At 45.9% G+C, this 14,604-nt stretch overlaps 2 protein-coding genes across 2 annotated transcripts in view; both read left to right on the top strand.

The window, feature by feature from the left end:
* LOC141047065 (uncharacterized) overlaps window positions 1-14,604 on the top strand; it is a 570,550-nt gene that overhangs the window by 2,525 nt on the left and 553,421 nt on the right. The window lies entirely within an intron of this gene.
* LOC141047070 (uncharacterized) overlaps window positions 1-14,604 on the top strand; it is a 99,387-nt gene that overhangs the window by 889 nt on the left and 83,894 nt on the right. The window lies entirely within an intron of this gene.

Genomic DNA, 14,604 nt, shown 5'->3' with positions numbered 1-14,604 from the left:
GCGGGTGGAGGTCGGTGCCGGAGGCTCCATTATTCTCTATATGTAGTGCGGCTCTGCGGGTGGAGGTAAGTGCTGGAGGCTCCATTATTCTCTATGTGGAGTGCGGCTCTGCGGGAGGAGGTCGGTGCTGGAGGCTCCATTATTCTCTATGTGGAGTGCGGGAGGAGTTAGGTGCCGGAGGCTCCATTATTCTCTATGTGGAGTGTGGCTCTGCGGGAGGAGGTCGGTGCTGGAGGCTCCATTATTCTCTATGTGGAGTGCGGCTCTGCGGGTGGAGGTCGGTGCTGGAGGCTCCATTATTCTCTATGTGGAGTGCGGCTCTGCGGGAGGAGGTCGGTGCTGGAGGCTCCATTATTCTCTATGTGGAGTGCGGCTCTGCGGGTGGAGGTCGGTGCTGGAGGCTCCATTTTTCTCTATGTGGAGTGCGGGAGGAGTTAGAGAATAATGGAGCCTCCAGCACCGACATCCACCCGCAGAGCCGCACTCCACATAGAGAATAATGGAGCCTCCAGCACCGACCTCCACCCGCAGAGCCGCACTCCACATAGAGAATAATGGAGCCTCCAGCACTTACCTCCACCCGCAGAGCCGCACTACATATAGAGAATAATGGAGCCTCCGGCACCGACCTCCACCCGCAGAGCCGCACTCCACATAGAGAATAATGGAGCCTTCAGCACCGACCTCCACCCGCAGAGCCGCACTCCACATAGAGAATAATGGAGCCTCCAGCACTTACCTCCACCCGCAGAGCCGCACTCCACATAGAGAAAAATGGAGCCTCCAGCACTGACCTCCACCCGCAGAGCCGCACTCCACATAGAGAATAATGGGGCCCCTTTCTTGGCCCCACACAGTGTAATGCCCCCATTATGCCCCTTATGCAGTATATATGATGCCCCCACACAGTGTAATGCCCCCATTATGCCCCTTATGCAGTATATATGATGCCCCCCACACAGTGTAATGCCCCCATTATGCCCCTTATACAGTATATATGATGCCCCCACACAGTGTAATGCCCCCATTACGCTCCTTATGCAGTATATATGATACCCCCACACAGTATAATGCCCCCATAATGCCCCTTATGCAGTATATATGATGCCCCCACACAGTGTAATGCCCCCATTATGCCCCTTATGCAGTATATATGATGCCCCCCACACAGTATAATGCCCCCATAATGCCCCTTATGCAGTATATATGATGTCCCCACACAGTGTAATGCCCCCATTATGCCCCTTATTCAGTATATATGATGCCCCCACACAGTGTAATGCCCCCATTATGCCCCTTATGCAGTATATATGATGCCCCCACACAGTGTTTTTGTATAAATGTCGCACAAGCACAGCCCTGAGAATTCGTTCTTCTTATGACACACCATTTTACACCCCTTATGCAGTATATATGTTGTCCCTCACACAGTATTAAGCTTCCACAGTACTGGCATCTCTCACACAAAAGATATTTCCACAGTATCGCCATACCCCTACACATAGTATAATCTCACAGTACCACCATCCCTCCACACAGTATTTTGTTCCCACACACACACAGTATAATGTCCCAACAGTACTGCCCCCTACATGTGCAATATGATACCATCCACTTCACTGACTACCTCTGACCACCAACAGTTAATTAAATACTCAGCCTCATTCTTGGTGCAGATACTAATGACCCCAGGATCTATGAGATATTTACCATACGATAGTTGGTTAGGCAGAGTGTATCATCCATAGCGGTAGCCCACTCGATCACTATTATGCCTATGAATTGAGAGGGCTCGTGGGGTTTGGTATTGGTCACCCTCTCCTTCCTAGCATCACAGTTTCAGTGATATCCACATTCCCATGACGGTGATACCGTTCAGGGTCGGTCTGGCCTGGCGGGGTACCGGGGATTCCCCCAGTGGGCCCTTGGCAGAGGAAGGAAAGGAGAGAAGGAGAACAAGAAAAAAAAAAAGTCTGTGTCAGAAAAAAAGGACCAGGATGGATTTAAGGCCGGCGGCACAATGGATATATAGGGGGGCAGGAAAAAAGGATCAGGATGGATATAACTGGAATGACACGATGGATATATGGGGGCAGGAAAGAGGACCCAGGAGGATATAAGGGGGGCGACAGGATGGATATATGGGGGGCAGGAAAAAGAAGCAGAATGGATTTAAGGGAGGCAAACAGGATGGATATATGGGGGGCAGTAAAAACAAATAAGGACCAGGACAGATATATGGGGGGGGCAAGAAAAAAGGACCAGGATGGATATAAGGGGGCGGCTGGATGGATATATAGGGGGAAGGAAAAAAGGACCAGGATGGATATAAGGGGGGTGGCAGGATGACAGGATGGATATATGGTGGGCAAGAAAAAAGGACCAGGATGGATATAAGGGGGCGGCAGGATGGATATATGGGGGGCAGGAAAAAGGACCAGGATGGATATAAGGGGGCAGCAGGATGGATATATGGGGGCAGGAAAAAATGATCGGGATGGATATAAGGGGGCGGCAGGATGGATATATGGGGGGCAGGAAAAAAGGACCAGGATGGATATAAAGGGGGCGGCAGGATGGATATATGGGGGGCAGGAAAAAAGGGCCAGGATGGATATAAGGGGGCCGGCAGGATGGATATATGGGGGGGGGGGCAGGAAAAAGGACCAGGATGGATATAAGGGGGCAGCAGGATGGATATATGGGGGGCAGGAAAAAATGATCGGGATGGATATAAGGGGGCGGCAGGATGGATATATGGGGGGCAGGAAAAAATGATCAGGATGGATATAAAGGGGGCAGCAGGATGGATATATGGGGGGCAGGAAAAAAGGACCAGGATGGATATAAAGGGGGCGGCAGGATGGATATATGGGGGGCAGGAAAAAAGGACCAGGATGGATATAAGGGGGCCGGCAGGATGGATATATGGGGGGGGGGGCAGGAAAAAGGACCAGGATGGATATAAGGGGGCAGCAGGATGGATATATGGGGGGCAGTAAAAAAGGACCAGGATGGATATAAGGGGGCAAGCAGAATGCATACATGGGGGTCCAGGATGCATATATATATGGTGGAGCCAGGGTGCATATATATGTATATGTGGGACCAGGATGGATATATTGGGGGGAACCAGGATGCATATATAAGTGGGACCAGGATAGATATATGGGGGGAGCCAGCATGGATTTATGGAGGAGGCCAGGACAATGGACCAGGATGGATATATGGGGTGTGTATTGCCAAGTTTTTAACACTAAGGCTCGGATATGGCTTTAAAGAAGGCTACTGCTTGCGATATAACGCAATTTTATTTCAAGGTACAAAATTAAAGGAATGGTATGATTAGATAGTATAGATTGTGTACATTTTTGTATATTTTAAGATACAAAGGTTGAGTACAGATAAAGATTGAATACATATAATGATTAGGTATATATATAAAGATTAACTATATACAGTGTACTCACATCATCACCGAGAGGTTTTTAAACATCATCCGTCTGGAATATCAGAGAAGCAACACCAAGACAGAGACCCCTGGAAGATTCACAACACTGCACGGGCGTCCCCGCTTATGCAGGTATCCACACTGTACACATACAGGTATCCAGTTTTTGCTTCTGTCTTAGTCATGTTTCTCTGGCCTTATATACTAAATTACACTTATGTGTAAAGGTACTGTCACACTTAGCGATGCACCAGCGATATGACGCGGTCAGGATCGCTGGTGCATCGCTAAGTGGTCGCTAGTGAGCTGCCACACAGGCAGATCTCACCAGCGACATCGCTGGGGACGGGGATCATTACTAACCTGTCAGACGCGGCGATCCTAACGTCCTCCCGCCCGCATCCACGCGTCGCTCGTCGGCGCCACAGGAAGCCTCAGTAGGAAGTGGCCGACGAGAAACAGGCCCAGGACGCTCTCGCGCGACCAGCTATAACCAGCAGGGGAGCCGGTCGGAAGTAAGTATCAGGCATAGCGATATCGCTAGCATTATCGCTGCTACGTCACAAAAACCAGTGACGTTATAGCGATATTGCTAGCGATATCGCTTAGTGTGACAGGCCCTTAACTTGCTTCACCCAACCCTTCCAGTGGCCGGCTTTCAAGATTGGATTAAACAGACAACATGGCATCATCAGACAATGGGTCATAAACCGTTACAATATAAAAGTCACATGGATATAGATAAAACCAACACAGAGAGAGGTTAAATAAACCTTAATGTTTTACAATGACAAACAACAAATATAGATAAACAGAACTGTTTGTGACGTGAAATGGTTTCAGGTAATAAACAATAGTTCTTAAGATGAGCATTGTCCCGGTCTGTAGCTGTTAATGTCTAACTAGAAATGCAGCTATGTAATATAAAGAATACATTCTATATATTTCAATATGGACTCAAAATAGCCATTTATATATTAGCACTACAGGGGTGGGGCAGGACAAGGGACATATGGGGGCCAGTATGGATATCTGGGCACCAGGCTGCACAAGGGACATAGGGGGCCAGGCTGGGGCATATTATAAAATAAAGGGGGCCAGGCTGGGTAGATTATTAAATAAAGGGGGCCAGGATGAGGGACTTAATTACTGTTTGGGGGCCAGAATGAGGAACATGCTATATTAGTTTATGGTGACAAGTGGGGAACATAATTTCTTTAGGGTCCTGTTACTGTGCAGAGCGGCACTGTCTTTTTTTTTTTTTTTTCTTCATCTGGCGTAGTGTAGAAGTCAGGAAAAAAGTGGGGAAAGTGCTCTGGAAGCGATCAGCTATTGATGACTGTGTGTTTTTTTTTTTTGCAAAGATGAGTCCTGGCTGGAAAAAGTGATGGTAGTCTGTGCTGACTGAAGGAGAAAAGCAAAGAAGAAGGACTTCAACTAGAGACGTCACCGGTGAGTCAGTGTATTACTTGTACACGCACACTATACACTATAGACTGAGTACAGAGTTCCTGTGTATATTGTCACTGGTGATCACTGTATTATCTGTACACTGACACTATATACAGAGCTCCTATATATATATATCACTGGTGATCACTGTATTACCTGTACCATGACACTATATGCAGAGCTCCTGTGTATAAAGTAACCAGTGATCACTGTATTACCTGAACACTGACACTATATACAGAGCTCGTATATACAGTCATATGTTAAAGTTTGGGCACCCCTATTAATGTTAACCTTTTTTCTTTATAACAATTTTGTTTTTTGCAACAGCTATTTCAGTTTCATATATCTACTGATGGACTCAGTTATATTTCTGGATTCAAATGAGGTTTATTGTACTAACAGAAAATGTGAAATCTGCATTTAAACAAAATTTGACTGGTCCAAAAGTATGGGCACCCGTATCATTTTATTGATTTGAACACTCCTAACTACTTTTTACTGACTTCCTGAAGCACTAAATTGGCTTTGTAACCTCATTGAGCTTTGAACTTCATAGCCAGGTGTATCAAATCATGAGAAAAGGTATTTAAGGTGGCCACTTGCAAGTAGTTCTCCTATTTGATTCTCCTATGAAGAGTGGCATCATGGGCTCCTCAAAACAACTCTCAAATGATCTGCAAACAAAGATTATTCAACATAGCTTTTCAGGGGAAGGATACAAAAAGTTGTCTCAGAGATTTAACCTGTCAGTTTCCACTGTGAGGAACATAGTAAGGAAATGGAAGAACACAGGTACAGTTCTTGTTAAGCCCAGAAGTGGCAGGCCAAGAAAAATATCAGAAAGGCAGAGAAGAAGAATGGTGAGAACAGTCAAGGACAATCCACAGACCACCTCCAAAGACCGGCAGCATCATCTTGCTGCAGATGGTGTCACTGTGCATCGGTCAACAATACAGCGCACTTTGCACAAGGAGACGCTGTATGGGAGAGTGATGCGAAAGAAGCCATTTCTGCAAGCACGCCACAAACAGAGTCGCCTGAGGTCTGCAAAAGCACATTTGCACAAGCCAGTTACATTTTGGAAGAAGGTCCTGTGGACTGATGAAACAAAGATTGAGTTGTTTGGTCATACAAAAAGACGTTATGCATGGAGGCTAAAAAACACAGCATTCCAAGAAAAACATTTGCTACCCACAGTAAAATTTGGTGGAGGTTCCATCATGCTTTGGGGCTGTGTGGCCAATGCCGACACCGGGAATCTTGTTAAAGTTGAGGGTCGCATGGATTCAACTCAGTATCAGCAGATTCTTGACAATAATGTGCAAGAATCAGTGACGAAGTTGAAGTTACTCAGGGGATGGATATTTCAGCAAGACAATGATCCAAAACACTGCTCCAAATCTACTCAGGCATTCATGCAGAGGAACAATTACAATGTTCTGGAATGGCCATCCCAGTCCCCAGACCTGAATATCATTGAACATCTGTGGGATAATTTGAAGCGGGCTGTCCATGCTCGGCGACCATCAAACTTAACTGAACTGGAATTGTTTTGTAAACAGAAATGGTCACAAATACCTTCATCCAGGAACTCATTAATAGCTACAGGAAGCGACTAGAGGCTGTTATTTTTGCAAAAGGAGGATCTACAAAATATTAATGTCACTTTTATGTTGAGGTGCCCATACTTTTGCACCAGTTAAATTTTGTTTAAATGCAGATTGCACATTTTCTGTTAGTACAATAAACCTCATTTGAATCCAGAAATATAACTGAGTCCATCAGTAATTAGATATATGAAACTGAAATAGCTGTTGCAAAAACCAAAATTATTATAAAGAAAAAAGGATAATATTAATAGGGGTGCCCAAACTTTAACATATGACTGTATGTCACTGATGATCACTGTATTACCTGCACACTATACACTATATAAAAAGCTCCTGTGTATAATGTCAAAAGTGATCACTGTATTACTTGTGTACTGACACTATATACAGAGCTCATGTGTTTAATGTCACTGGTGATCACTGTATTATCTGTACGCTATACACAGAGGTACTGTGTATAATGTCACTGGTGATCACTATATTACTTGTACACTGACATTATATACAGAGCTCCTCTGTATAATGTCACCAGTGACCACTGTATTACCTGTATGCTGACACTATATAGAGCACCTGTGTATAATGTCACTGGTGATCACTGTGTTTACCTGCATACTATACACTGTATACAAAGCTCCTGTGTATAATGTCACTGGTGATCAGTGTATTACCTGCACACTATACACTATATACAAAGCTCCTGTGTATAATGTCACTGGGGATCACTGTATTACCTGTACACTGACACTATATACAGAGCTCCTGTGTATAATGTCACTGATCACTGTATCATCTCTACACTATACACTATATACTGAGCTCCTGTGTACAACGTCACTGGTGATCACTGCATTACCTGTACACTGACACTATACACTGTATACTATATACAGCGGTCCTGTGCATAATGTTACTAGTGATCACTGTATTACCTGTACGCTATATACAGAGCTCCTGTGTATAAGATCACTAGTGATCCCTGTATTACCTGTACATTGACAGTGTATGCAGAGCTCTTGTGTACAATGTCACTGGTGGTATTAACAGTGTTGTTAGTATTATGCTTTGTAATCATGATCAATATTGTAGTATTCAGTTACTATATGATGGTAATATGTGGTCTGGTCATGGTGTGTTGGTATTCATCCCCTATATGTGGTATTATTTGGTATTATATGTGGTAGTAATTTGTGGTCTGGTCACGGTATGGTGGTATTTATCCCCTATAGGTGGTATTATTTGCTCACTATGTGGTGGAATGTGTAGTCTAGTAATGATGTGGCGGTATTTCTCTTTGTATGTGGTATTATTTGGTGCCTATATGCTGGTAATAGGTAGTATTATTCTGTCACTATGTGATCTGTTAATGGTGTGGTGGTTTTTCTTCCCTGTATGGGGTATTATTGGTCTTGGTATAGTGGATTGTGTTGTGTATAGCAGTCATCTGTTCTCTCTGATATTAATTAGGAGAATATTCTTTATTTCTATTAGAGATTAGATACTTGGATCACAGCGTCAGAGATGCTACAGGGGTTCTCCTGTGGAAAAAAATAATCACCTCTCCACAGGACTAGTGATAACAAGTGATGAGCGAGTATACTCATTACTCAGCATGCTCGGGTGGTCTCCTAGTATTTTGGCGTGCTCGGAGATTTAGTTTTCGTCGCCACAGCTGCATGATTTGCAGCTGCTAGACAGCCTGAATACTCGGGGCTTCCTGTTTGTTGTGGTGGGAGGGTCTGACTACTGGGACCCAGTCGGTAGAATGTGGAATTTATATCCCCATTACACTGGAGCAGTATGTTCGACTTGATCACTGATCCATTCATTCACTCTGTGGCAGCGAGCGCTGCTCTTGTTTTTTACTGGAAGGCCCAAAGAGAATGAATGGAGCTGCGGTCAGACATCTGAACTGCTGCTGCATTTTAAAATGGTGATAAGTGTCCTGTCAGGGATAAATCTTCCCCATTCTTCTGATCAGAGCAGTTTCTAATGGTCAGAACAAACAATCACCTATCCTGTGGAGCCCATGGATCGGTGATAACTTGTCTTAACCGTAGAACCTAAAAATGTAAAATACCGTAATTGTACATCCCAGTTATGGGGGTGCAGAGTAGATGTGCAGGAGCACCCTGTGTTTTACAGTCGTTGCTCCACTATAATGGGGATAATGACTGACAGATATTTGTATATACCTGTAGGGTGGGCCCCTAGAGTCCATTCCCTTGGTGGGCCCCAGACACGCCAGTCTGACCCTGATACCGTTGAATAGAATAGTGAATCAGGGAGTTGAAAGCTTCTCTTCCACCATTCAGCCTTCGCTTCTGAGTCTGAGACTCCGCACACTGCAGACACAATGACGTCACTACATCACATCTGTAGTATGGATCCTCAGTACTCACACTGCACAGACTGGAGCATTGCTGGTAGGGGCCATTATACTGGGGTTGTGGTGGACTGTAAATGCTTCCATACTGAGTGGGGGTTCTTATTTTGTGTAGCAGGTTGTGGTAGCCATAATACTGTTAGGTGCTGTGGGGGCCGTCACACTGTGTGAAGTGCTGTTGGGATCATCATACTATGTGGGAGCCATCATTCTGAGCTACCAGGGCACACAGGAGAGCAAATTCCTTGTGATGAGTCAGATAGATCAAATGTCTGTATTTCTCACTTTCTATCTGATTGCAGTCCTCCTGAATTGATATGGTGTTGTGTATCAGGAGGGACACATCAGATAGTACGTTCTGAAGGTAAGGAAAGATGTAATGGCATCGAGAATTTGGATTCCAGGCAGAGAGAATAGCGGAGACAAAGAGGTCATTAGCTCAGGTTTGCTGCACTATTGTGGCTTATAGCAAAAGTTATGTACCTCCACATGTAACCGGAAAGTTCCTGACTCTGCATAATGCAGAAGAAGCATTCATAAAGTGAAGTGCCTCCTATCTGATGTTTATTTTTCTCATCATTTTCTTGTTGAGTAAAGGAAAGTCTATTTTTGAACTTTGATATCCCTCATTGATCTCCATACCATCTGATTCAGGCCTACAAAGACAGCATGCAATCTGCAGAGTCGGGAGACATGACTCTGCCAAATATATATATATATATATATATATATATATATATATATATATATATATAGCACCATTGATTCCATGGTACTGTACATAAGAAGGGGTTACATACAAATTACAGATATCACTTACAGTAAACAAACTTACCATGACAGACTGATACAGAGGGGAGAGGACCCTGCCCTTTTGGGCATACATGCTACAGGATGGTGGGGAAGGAGACAGTAGGTTGGTGGGTTGCAGCAGTTCTGGTTTTGATTGAGGCGATATCTCCGGTAGTGGTGAGGAGGCAGCGGGGTCATTGCAGGCTGTAGGCTTTCTTGAAGTGGTGGGTTTTCAGGTTCCATCTGAAGGATCCAAATGTGGTGCAAGGAGACCACAGAAAAGGATGTTGCACTAGTCGAGGCAGGAGATGAAGAGGGCGTGCACAAGCATTTTAGTAGATTGAGGGTTGAGGAAAGGACGGATTCTGGAAATATTTTTGAGCTGGAGGCGACAGGAGGTAGAAAGAGCTTGGATGTGCGGTTCGAAGGACACGGCAGAGTCAAGGGTTACTCCAAGGCAGCGGACTTCCGGTACTGGGGAAAGCATGATGTAATTAATTGTGATAGGTCAGGTAAGGAAGATCTGTGAGATGGAGGAAAGATGATGAGTTCAGATTTGTCCACATTGAGCTTGAAGCGAGAGAAGAAGGAGGATATGCCTGATAGACACTCCGGGATTCTTTGCAGCAGAGAGGTGATGTCTGGGCCAGAGAGGTAGATCTGAGTGTCATCAGCATAAAGGTGGTACTGAAATCCATGGGACTTTGAGTTGACCCGGGCCAAGGGTATAAATTGAGAAGAGTAGGGGTCCTAGAACACAGCCTTGGGGGATTCCAACAGAGAGAGGGTGGGATGAGGAGGTGGGAGTGGGAGACGCTGAATGTGCGGTTTGAAAGGTATAAGGAGATCCAGGATAGGGTGAAGTCTTTGATGCCAAAGGAGGAGAGGATCTGTAGTAGGAGGCAGTGGTCAACTGTGTCAAATGCAGAGGTCTAGAAGCAGGAGTATAGAGTATTGTCCATTTGCTTTGGCTGTAAGTAGGTCATTAGTAATTTTGGTCAGGGCAGTCTCAGTGTAGTGATGGGGCAGAAACCAGATTGTAGATTGTCAAAGAGCAAGTTAGATGAGATGAGGGAGGAATGTTCAGCGTGGACGTGCAGCTCCAGGAGTTTGGAAGCGAATGGGAGCAGTGATATTGGGCGATAGCTGGACATAGCGGTTGGGTCGAGGGTTGGCTTTTTAAGGATAGGCGTGATTGTGGCATGTTTAAAAGCAGAAGGGAAGGTACCAGACGTTAGCTATAGGTTGAAGAGGTGGGTTAGGGATGGGATAAGTGTGGTGGTGAGGTTTGGGAGGAGGCTGGATGGAATGGGGTCAAGTGCACAGGTTGTGAGGTGCGATTTGGAGAAGAGGCGATTAAGCTCCCATTCAGTGATGCTGGAGAGGGAGGTTATGGGGTTTGGGCATTGGTCTGGTATACAAAGGGGTTGTGGTGGTTGAACAATGAATACTTGCCTTGTTTGGTCAATCTTATTTTTGAAGTGTGTGGCAAAGTCCTCAGCAGAGATGAGGGAGGTTGAAGGAGGCAGTGGTGGGCGGAGCAGGGAGTTGAAAGTTTTGAATAACTGTTTGGGATTGTAGGATAGGGAAGATACGAGGGTTGTGAAGTAGGCCTGTTTAGCAGAGGTGAGGGCAGATTTAAAAGCGAGTGTTGCCTGTTTGAATGCAGTGAAGTCATCTTGCGAATTTGTTTTCTTCCAACGCCGCTCTGCAACCCTGGACACTTGCCGGAGCTTTTTAGTGGTGTCATTGTGCCAGGGTTGTCTGTTGGTATGTCTCATTCTGCCATGAACGAGAGGGACGACTGTGTCAATAGCTGATGCGAGAGTGGCATTGTAGAAAGCAGTGGCATTGTGTCTTGGAGTGAGAATATGGATGCCAGTGGTAGAATAGAGTCAGAGAGCGTGTGGGTGTCTAGGTGTGCAAGGTTTCTGCGGGAGTGCGCATGTTGCTGGACATGGGTGCCAGGGATGAGAAAGTGAGTAGATGGTGGTCAGATAGAGGGGAGGTTGTGAAGTTAGATAGGGAGCAGAGACGGGTGAAGACCAGGTCTAGTGTGTGTCCGTCTCTGTGGATGGCTGAGGAGAATCACTGAGTAAGTCCAAAGGATGAAGTAAGGGAGCAGCCACAAAGTTTGGCACAGTCACACGTCTGGACCCCGAGAGTGTCCTAGGCTATGTCGTGAGGTGAAATTTTAACCCCGTGCGTTCCAATTCACCAAAACAATTTTGCCCCTATCTACATAATGGGGGGGGAAAAAGTGTCTGTATATCAAGCCCCGCCCCTCATTATGTCATAATGGTTGCCATGGCGATGCTGATGTCATAGGTTGCAAGCCCCGCCGCTCATGTCATAATGGTTGACTATGGGATGGAGGATGTGTGATGGGTATATGGGCACTGGACTATGGGATGGAGAATATGTATGACGGGTATATGGGTACGGGACTATGGGATGGCGGATATGTATGATTGATATATGGGCACGGGACTATGGGATGGCGGATATGTATGATGGGTATATGGGCATGGGACTACGGGATGTAGGATATGTATGACGGGTATATGGGCACGGGACTATGGGATGGCGGATATGTATGATTGATATATGGGCACGGGACTATGGAATGGAGGATATGTATGATGGGTATATGGGCATGGGACTATGGGATGGAGGATGTGTGATGGGTATGTGGGCATGGGATGGAGGATGTGTGATGGGTATATGGGCACGGGCCTATGGGATCGTGGATATGTATGATGGGTATATGGGCACGGGACTATGGCATGGAGGATAATTATAGTTTGCTATAACTAACCACAGTTAGTTACTATGCCCGGGCAGTGCCGGGCTCTTCAGCTAGTATTAGATATATATACAGTGGGTGCAGAAAGTATTCAGACCCCTTTAGATTTTTCACTATTTCTTTCATTAATATACACTCTGCACCCCATCTTGACTTGGCTGTGGGCTGCAGAGACAGTGGGAGGTCCTGTGCTCCCGCTCATTAGGCTCATGTAATATTCACTGCACCCGCTGTCCATCACCTCGGTGCTGAAGCAGCGCCGAGTTGGTAGTAGACAGGGAAGCGTTGCATATTACATGTGCCTGCACTCCCCCCCCCCCCCCCGCCCCATCACTATAGTCACCTACCGATGATGGCTCCTGCTCCCAGCTCTCCCTGTGGCTTTCCTGTGTCTGCTGAGATCCTCCTCCTGCGAGTGCGCGCGCAGCTGCTGCTCAATCAGGCAGTTCATCGCTTCTGAACATTCCATGATGTGATCAATAGGACCTGCGGTCACGTGACTCCCAGTGTGCTCCCAGGTCCTATTGGTCACATCATGGAAGGTCCTGTAGCTACAATGAGCTGCCTGAATGAGCAGCAGCTGCGTGCGCCCTCGCAGGAGGAGGATCTCAGCAGACACAGGAAAGCCACGGGGGGGGGGAGCTGGGAGCAGGAGTCATCAGAAGGTGAGTTAACTGTTTATTATTTTATAATGTGCTTGCCAGCAAGGGGGAAATATAGGGACAGGGACCATGTGTGCCAGCAGGGGGGAATATAGGGACGGGGGGGAACAATGTGTGCCAGCAGGGGGAATATAGGGACGGGGGGGAACAATGTGTGCCAGCAGGGGGAATATAGGGACGGGGGGGTGTGTGAATGCCAGCAGGGGGGAATATAGGGACGCGGGGGCCGTGTGTGTACCAGCAGGGAGGCATACAAAGAGAGAGGAGGCCATGTGCGTGCCAGCAGGGGGAAATATAGAGAGAGGGGGGGCCATATCCAGGATGGGATGGGGGGACTATGTGCCAGCACAGGGGGGCAATGTGCCAGGATGGGGGTTATATAGATACCAGGATGAGGGACATATACGGTATATGATTTGAAAGACGGACACTGGCATTATAAGACACACCTCCATTTAACATAAAAAAACATTTTTCCTCCACCAAATTTGGGGGTGCATCTTATAATCAGGTGCGTCTTATAAAGCGAAAAATACGGTAATCTCCTTTTTACCCTGTTTTGCCATATTTATTAATCTGTATACGCACCATGTTGGACGTGTCGCCATCCCTTTTTACTATTATAGGAATTTTTTATCCTGTATTTTTACTTGTCGTTTTCTGTATATTTATTAATAAAATTTTAATATATTCATCTTTCTACTACTTGCTCTTGTACCCATTTTTGTTTTTTTTTGGTTACCTGTCTATATAAGACCTCACAGTGCATGTCAGACCAAATGAGAATCATAAGGTCAAATGAACTGGCCAAGGAGCTCAGAGACAGAATTGTGTCAAGGCACAGATCTGGCCAAGGTTACAAAAGAATTTCTGCAGTACTCAAGGTTCCTAAAAGCACAGTGGCCTCCATAATCCTTAAATGGAAGAAGTTTGGGACCACCAGAAGTCTTCGTACACCTGGCTGTCTAGCCAAACTGAGCAATCGTTGGAGAAGAGCCTTGGTGAGAGAGGTAAAGAAGAACCCCATGATCCCTGTGGCTGAGCTCCACAGATGCAATAGGGAGGTGGGAGAAAGTTCCACAAAGTCAACTATCACTGCAGCCCTCCACCAGTCGGGCATTTATGGCAGAGTGGCCTGACGGAAGCCTCTACTCAGTGTCATACATTTGAAAGCCCACATAGAGTATGCTAAAACTCACATGAAGGACTCCCACATTATGAAAAATAAGATTCTCTGGTCTGATAAGATGAAGATAGACCTTTGTGGTGATAATTTTAAGCGCTATGTATGGAGAAAACCAGGTACTGCTCATCACTAGTGTTGAGCATTCCGATACCGCAAATATCGGGTATCAGCCGAGATTCGCGGTATCGGAATGCCGATACTGAGTTCCGATACTTTTTGCATATCGAATACCGGAATCGGAAGTTCCCATAATGCT

The sequence above is a fragment of the Dendrobates tinctorius genome, unplaced genomic scaffold (assembly GCF_039654945.1).
Source record: "Dendrobates tinctorius isolate UK_male_01 unplaced genomic scaffold, ASM3965494v1 ptg000126l, whole genome shotgun sequence".
Classification (NCBI taxonomy): domain Eukaryota; kingdom Metazoa; phylum Chordata; class Amphibia; order Anura; family Dendrobatidae; genus Dendrobates; species Dendrobates tinctorius.
The sequence above is the reverse complement of the archived record's forward strand: the minus strand, read 5'-3'. Positions and strand labels throughout refer to the sequence as shown.